At 42.4% G+C, this 8152-nt stretch overlaps 1 pseudogene across 1 annotated transcript; it reads left to right on the top strand.

Moving 5' to 3' along the window:
* The first annotated feature begins 1587 nt into the window (after nucleotides 1-1587).
* Nucleotides 1588-5001, top strand: LOC109940339 (uncharacterized; annotated as a pseudogene). The gene is made up of 7 exons (NR_148406.1): nucleotides 1588-1979; nucleotides 2663-2944; nucleotides 3025-3122; nucleotides 3593-3681; nucleotides 3777-3867; nucleotides 4638-4707; nucleotides 4832-5001. The product of NR_148406.1 is annotated as an uncharacterized protein (transcript).
* Nucleotides 5002-8152: the final 3151 nt, after the last annotated feature.

Genomic DNA, 8152 nt, shown 5'->3' with positions numbered 1-8152 from the left:
ACACTCCATATAAACCTGCTACATGATCTAAATATTTTACAACTGGTGCACTGTGAAGACTGATGACAACATAAAACTCGTGGTTGCATGCAGGGAGTAGGGAAGGCATTGTCGATCTCTTATTGAAGTCAGCTGAATATTTGGACTGTGCAGTTCATCATGTACTCATACATATACCACCTTAAATACGCCTTATTAATTCTTTTTTATTGTGTTAATTTAGAGCACTGAACATAGAAGTTCACCGTAGAAGTTCAGTGGTAACACTGATGATGACTACATACTCTTTTATGAAAGCCTTGCCAAAAGAAGATGTCCTTCTCATAGTTGAGTACAAGAATAATTATCTCTTGTATCTTATTGTAAAATATGAAACATTTGTTCTGTAGATGGTTAGCTTGCATTTTATGCTACAATTACCTCAAATCACGTGTTGCCTTTTCACCAATTTATGACATATATTGATATGTTTTACTTTAATTTATGACATTTATTGATGTGTTTTGCAACAACCTCATGTGGGGCCACATTTCCCATTATGAAATAGATCGACGATTTACACTAAAATTCATACTCATTTACACTGTGTTGTTTTGGTTCATGTTTTACGTTTAAATCCGACTGAGCCAGAACTTGCGCATGATCGTACGCATGCGATTTTCACGCAGTAATTTAGGTCCCATTCGTCGTTACGAAACAGATCGATGATTTATGCTATTTTGGTTCACGTTTTACGCTGAAATCTACCCGAGTCAGAACCCGTGTACGATCGGACGCGCGAGATTTTCACGCCGTAATTTCTGGGCCCAATTCACCGCTACGAAATAGATATACGATTTACTTTGTTTTTTATGTTTTACGCTAAAATCTACCCGAGCCAGAACCCAATCACGATGGGACATGCGAGATTTTTACGTCGTAATTTTCGGACTGCATTCGTCGTTTCGAAACATACGATTTACGCTAAAATTCGTAATCATTTACGTTGTTTTGGTTCATGTTTTACGCTAAAATCTGTCCGAGTCAGAACCCGATCACGATGGGACGCGCGAGATTTTTACGCCGTAATTTTCGGGCCACATTCGCCGTTTCGAAACAGATCTACGATTTACGCTAAAATTCGTAATCATTTACGCTGTTTTAGCTCACGGTTTACGCTGGAATCCGCCGAGCCAGAACCAGAACCACATACTTCATGATTATGCTGTCAAGTACAAGTCATTATGCAGTCGTATATTGCATGGCTGAGCAAGCACGTGGGTGCTAGGCCGACCGCGTCCTGGCTGGGGCTTCCATTAGTAGGGGAAGCCTAGGGCTTCCATTACCTCTTCCCTATATATATATATATATATATATATATATATATATATATATATATATATATATATATATATATATATATATATATATATATATATATATAGTCCCTGGGCTCTCTAATTAGAGAAAGCCCTGACCTCCACTCGATCGGTCGACCTAAAATCATCTTTACGTTTTGTTGTACATAAGTTTACGTTTATTTTGCTATAACACTATCGTATAAAACAGATCACTCTATCCAACCTCCCCGACAGTTGTTGTGTGTAAGAAAAATAGGGTTTCAGTGGCGGCAGCCTCCACTCACGCCGCCGTCGCCTCCGAGCCCCACTGCCCGATCCAGACAACCACCCCGCCCAGATCCAGATCCACCTGTACTGGATCTCACAGCCTCCGCTTCTGCTTTCCTTTATGTCGTCGACCGCGATGTCTTGGGACGGGTACGGCGGGCAGATCTACCCTGGAGGCGGTGTTCCAGCAGCCTGAGACGACCCCCCTTGCAGGCGCCGACGGGGGAGATGGAGCTGCCGAGCAACGCTGGCGACGGCGAACTCCTGCCCATGGAGGAGCACAAGGAGCGCGCGCTGCGGCACCTACTCCGCCGATCCAAGCGCCCGCTGGAGGAGTTCGTGGCCGCCGTGGCAGACGTCGCGGAGCAGCTGGTGAGCGCGTATCTGGACCTGGGCGTCGAGTGGCGCGGCGCAGACTGGCGGGAGCGGTTCCTGGCCAGTCGTACGATAGCGCGAGCTCGATGGCCAGGCGTAGGTACCCAACTGTCTTCTTCCCCTTCCTTTTAGATTCCATTGAGATTCGTCAGAACTTTTATGCGAGTTCCTTTTTTAGCCGATAATTATGTCAGTATCTTGAGATAAGATGGATGAATTGGATTCAACACATATATATTTGTTGTGGATGTAGCCACCTTTCTTGCTTCGTGAATTATTTGTTGTGGATGTAATTCCAATGGAAAATATATATTATTGAGGTTAGCTTCAGCTGCGTTCCAGTTATATCGCAGTTACTCCTGCTTTTGGGATTGAGCTGGCGTTTTGGTTATTTAGAGTGTTAATTTGACTCTTTTAGTTGCATTATAGGGATCTGACATCATTTAAAATAATTTAGGATGATTTCATTAGTGATATGATTCTGAAAAATGGTAAAGGATGCTTTAGTTTCGTCCAGCATAATTTACCTAATAATTTTAGGACACTAAATTTGGTTGAGAATTCCAAAAATGAGCTTAAATCATGTGATCGGTCCGCTAGCATCACATAGTTGTTGTCTTCCTGTCGTGCCCATGTATGTATCTTGGAACAAGTTTGTGTGACCAAATAATTTGCATCAGGGCACACGTCACACCGGGTGGCAACTGGCAGGGCAATGCCCGATCAGGTCTCCGTCGTCGATTCGTCTGAACAGCTATCCTCATCATATTTTAATGTCTCGAGCATAATACGGAGTACATATCTGTATTTACGTCAGCGTTATTGCAACGCTCTCTCTCCGTGGTCTCTTCTACATACTATAATAGTAGTACATTAGTACTAACAATGTGGTTGGCCATGGCATGCTTGCTTCGAGATCAACATGAACAATGGAAGCACAAGTACGGGAATCCATGTAGAAGGTGATGAAAATCTTGTATCTGTAATGGTTTTTGTTCAGATATCTTCTGATTTTGATGGTTTGCAGTGGATTGTTTTCCAGCGTGAAGATTTTCCGGTGCCAATTGCCACGGAATAATGCCTTCTACTCAGCTCAACCTCCAAAGCATGATGGCTCTGACAAACCACTCTGTCCAGGAGGTAGTGTTGTCTTCTGTTGAGTGGCAGTTGACAGTATATATCCTGCACTAGATGTTGTATAAATATGTGAAATTGTAAATGTTTGATACTGACTTCTGCTTCTCCTAATTTCTTGACATTGTCATTTATTACATTAGTAGTTTATGTCAGTGTGCAACATTTTCTCCATGTCAACTACTACCTTGTTTTCTCATTTGGGAACATTTATGTTTATTTATGTTTGGAGTGTCTAGGGACCTATGGCAGATGCAAATTTTATTCAAGAGAAGTTTATTCGGAAATATGTAAACTTAGCATAAATATACGACAATTGCTGTCTTAAAACTTTCTGGTGTGTCAAATTACTGTTTCGGTGCCTATAATCTTGCAATCTGTCTACTAGTTGTTGGTAAATGAGCTTTACTTGTCCCTTGGCTGTCAAACAGTTAATGTTACTAAATTCTTTCAAATGCATAACTATTTGTTGCCAGCTCCTGTATGCCACTGGTGTGGTACCTGGAAAGGTGATAAAATATGTAGTAGCTGCAAGAAAGCAAGGTACTGTTATGAGAAACATCAGGTATGTATGCCAAACTTTAGTGTCCATCAATTCGTTTCTGACAGCTGATACAAACTTATATTTTAGATTGATGGCTCTTGATTGCTGTTTCTTAGGCACTGCATTGGCGTACTGGTCATAAAAATGATTGCCTCCAGATAATAAGTTCTGTTGCTTCAAATTCAGTTCTGCCAGCTGTAGGAATAGGTGATTATCTTTTTTTATATGGCTGACAATGATAGTATACTCAGTATCAAAGAATATAGTTTTTGAATTGTGTTTTCTGCTAGGTACGACATCTATTAATTTTTTTGTTTGTTATATATGTTTTTTCTCCACAAACATTCTTTAGATTTGATAGCCTTTTAAGCGACTAGTTATATGGGACCTGGAAGTCTTTTTATGTCTTCTAGTGTACTTCACTATGCACTTATTTCTATCTCAAGAATTGCTGCTATGATTAGTCAGCGGTTAGTGACACTTGTTTTTTTCCCCACTATTGCTTTTTAGAGGTGATGCTGATGTGCAAGCATCTTCACCTTGAGTTCTGCCTTGCCAGAATGAATCAAGTTTATTTTCCCATCCTGCTCCATTTGAGGTAGCCCAATCGTCTGTCCTCACATCAACTTTCACCTGCCTTAAGCCTTTAGGTTCATTTGTCCTATATATACCATGGTAAACCACACCATGAATATGCCATAAATAAGTAACAAGAGTGTCTAGCAACTCAGCACACACAGGAAGTCAGGATCCTTCACGTACACCTTTCATGTTCTTGCAACCTTGATTCTACATGCTTCAGGTAGTCTAGAATATCAGATTGTTGTATATATTTAACACCTTCTGTACCATCAAATTCAGAAATGCACTCAAGAAAAGGCTTTTCAAAACTCTTAGAATGTATTCCAAGAGCAGTGCACATATTCAGAAGCTAATTATGTAATTTCTTATATGTTGCTTTGAGGCAAATTGAACAGGGATTTGTTTGGCTTCCAAATGGTTTGTTGGTCCTAAAATAGTCAGAATCACATGACATCTGTGCTATAGGTAATCTGATCTTCTAACTCAAGTTTGCATTCAGTTTAGACTTTAGGTTATGTTAGTCATAACAAACATGAAAAGACATATTAACAAGGAAAGATCTTATTAACAGTTCATGTTACATTTGCAGATATGGACCTCGGTGGTTTTCTCCACATTAGGAAAGCTGGAAGAGCCTTTTGAACTCAGTTTTTTTGCTAACAGTGGTGTTATGGTGAAACAGAGTTTTGTGTGTATGTACCAACAGATAAAATGTAAACACGACATTATCATAGTTGAGTACAGGAATAATTATCTCGTATATCTTATTGCAAAATCTGAAACAGTTCTCCTGTAGATGGTTAGCTTGCATTTTACGCTACATTCGTTATTATGAAACAGATGGACGATTTACGTTAAAATTTATACTCATTTACGTTGTTTTGGTTCATGATTTACGCTGAAATCCATTCGAGCCAGAACCCGCGCTCAATCGGCCGCACGTGATTTTCATGACGTAATTCAGGCCTCATTTGCTGTTACGAAACAGGTATACGATTTACGCTAAATTATCTACTCATTTACGCTGTTTTAGCTCACGTTTTACGCTAAAATCTATTTGAGCCAAAACCCGCGCACGATCGGACGCACGCGATTATTACGCCATAATTTCGGGATCCATTTACGGTTACGAAACAGATATACGATTTACGCTAAATTACGTACTCATTTACGCTATTTTGGTTCATGTTTTACGCTAAAATCTGTCCGAGTCAGAACCCGATCACGATGGGACGCGCGAGATTTTTACGCAGTAATTTTCGGGTCGCATTCGTCGTTTCAAAACAGATCTACGATTTACGCTAAAATTCATAATCATTTACGCTGTTTTTGTTCACGTTTTACGCTAAAATCTGTCCAAATCAGAACCCGTGCCCGATGGGACGCACGCTGGTACGGAACGTGACTATACCTGGCTGGGGCTTCCTGGTACTAATGGAAGCCCAGGGCTTCCATTACCATCGCCATATATATATATATATAATGGCAGGTATAACGGGAGCTCTGGGTTTCCAATAGTTAAAGGAAGCCCAGGCCGATCACTCCTGCAACCTGGTTCAACCCAGCGCACCGACTGGACTAGGCTGTCAGTTGTACCACCCGCGTCCACGTCTGTGCGCGCAAAAAAGGAAATGCATGCATGAGTCAAACACGGTCCCTTGCATGCGCGTAAATTTAGGAAAGATATGTGTAGTACTCAAAATTGTATACAAAGAATAATTGAGAGAGCTCCTCATTTTGTGTGCCTCATTTGCATCATGAAAAGAGCATACACAGAATTTAGAGACGAATTAAGACAAATGATAAAAAAATAATAATAAATGAATATAATAATATGTATCATGTTGGAGTTTTATTGTTTGTGCATTAAATAAAATAATAATGTTAATAATAATAATAATAAATCTAAAGGTTTGATTAAACCCTAAATTTGAAAATAGGGTTTGGAAAATAAGAAAAAGAGAAATGATATAAATATATATATAAAAAAATAGATATACTTAAACTTATTACTGTTAACTGTACAAACACAGTGTAAATGATGAACCATCAAGTTTGAATTCAAACTTGAATTCAATTGGATTTGAAAATGGAGAAAAAAAAGAATAAGGAATGAAATTGGGAAACAGGTGCTGGGCCTAATTCCTGGCCTCGGCCCACCTAGCCTTCTCCCCTGCGCAGCCCAACTCCCTTCAGCTAAGGCTGACGCGTTGGACCCACTGATCAGGCAAACGGATCGCGCGTGCGCTCTCTGCTCTTTCACTAGATTGTGTGGCCCGCCACTCAGTCTCCCCACCCGCGCGCAGTTTACTCGGGCGCTGCCAACATGACCCCTTTGGTCAGCCGGGTCCTCCCTCGCGTGCCTCCCGCTCACTTCTGGTGGGACCCAATTGTCAGATTCACCCTCAACCGCCAAGCCGAAGTCGGCGGACGCCATCGCGATCCTTGCGTCCGTGGGCGTTGACCCGCAGCTCCGGCTTCCGCGTGCGCCTACTGGGTGGTCCGGTCTGTCGGTCAACCACACGCCTGCGCTCCTCGGCTCCTATGACTGGTGGGTTTCTCCCCCCCTCTCTACTGCGCATCTTGCTCCCCGCGCGCAACGGCCGCCGCGATTCCTCCGGGATTGACCAGCTAACGCCCACCTCCCGGACCCCTCGGCCGCACTCGTGCCCATATCAGCGTCCCTGGGACCCGTCCGCGCCATCCCGACCTCTAGAAACCCTACCCTCGTTGAGAACCAGAGAGAGAGAGTGGGTGAGGTAGCGCGGTGCCGCCGCGGGGGAATCTCCGATTCAATCGTCGTCCGCACCGTCGAGGGTGCCTGGGGTCTTCCTCGGGCTCGGGGAAAGGCTGTCGTGGCCGCTTCACCAAGGATTGGATACTTGTGGTGCCGGAATTGCTTACCGGAGCTCGGCATCCGCCGCTCACCGTGGGCAGAGCAGGGCGCTTCTAGATTCGATGTGAGCTTCCTTTCCCTGTTATCGTGTAGTTGTTCACTGTGTATTGTCGCATTCAATTCGAAGTTCGAGTGGGTATGGCGAATTTTGGCCAGAGCCGGCCATGGCGCCGCCGCAGGAACCCGGGCGCCACCGTGTGCGCGGCATTAGACAAACGTGTACCCGTTCGCGCGATTGATCTAGCGCCGTGGATCCGCGATCCTGTGGTCCATGTTGGGACTGGCTTCATTAAATCTGGACCGTACATTCGGAATCCGATGGTGTCTGGTGAGAGCGAGGGTTTATTAGGGTTTGATCTAATCGTGGTCGTTCACAATCAATCGGACGGCTCAGATTCACCGATACCCTTTCGTCGTGCCTATATTGCTAAAGAGCCCCTCTGTTTATTTAAAAACAACCCGCAGTCCAGACCAGTGGAGCGCTGTGTCTTGGAGATCTTGCGGGTTAGCCCCTGAACTTACCAGTAATTGAGGCCCGATCCAGAATTGTTTTAAATCAATTAAATGAATTAGAAATTGGATTTTTAATATGAAAATAAACCCTAGAACTTGTATAAATCATAGAAAATCCATTTTTAGTCCAAATTGAACCATTCCAATTTCTAAAATTTTGTAATAATATTCTCTATCATTTAATGTCTCTGTTTTGACATGAACTCTGTTAGAAAATTTATTTATCATTTAACCCTATTTCTAACACATTAAATCTTAGGAAATCCATAACTTGAATTTTATAACTCCAAATTTAGTGATTCCAGTTCCTAGGATCTCATTTTAATGTGTAGATTTTTACTGTATATGTTATTTGCATGTTTGATGTGATGTTAATTTATGCTATACTATGTATGTATTGTGTTGATGCGAGTAGACGAACAAGCCACTGTGGAATCTGAGGTTCAGCAAGTAGAAGTAGCTGAGCAGGAGCTCATTGAAGGCAAGTTGTGCCCTTGATCA

Source organism: Zea mays, chromosome 6 (assembly GCF_902167145.1).
Source record: "Zea mays cultivar B73 chromosome 6, Zm-B73-REFERENCE-NAM-5.0, whole genome shotgun sequence".
NCBI classification, from domain to species: Eukaryota; Viridiplantae; Streptophyta; class Magnoliopsida; order Poales; family Poaceae; genus Zea; species Zea mays.
This window is presented reverse-complemented; position numbering and strand designations above follow the sequence as displayed.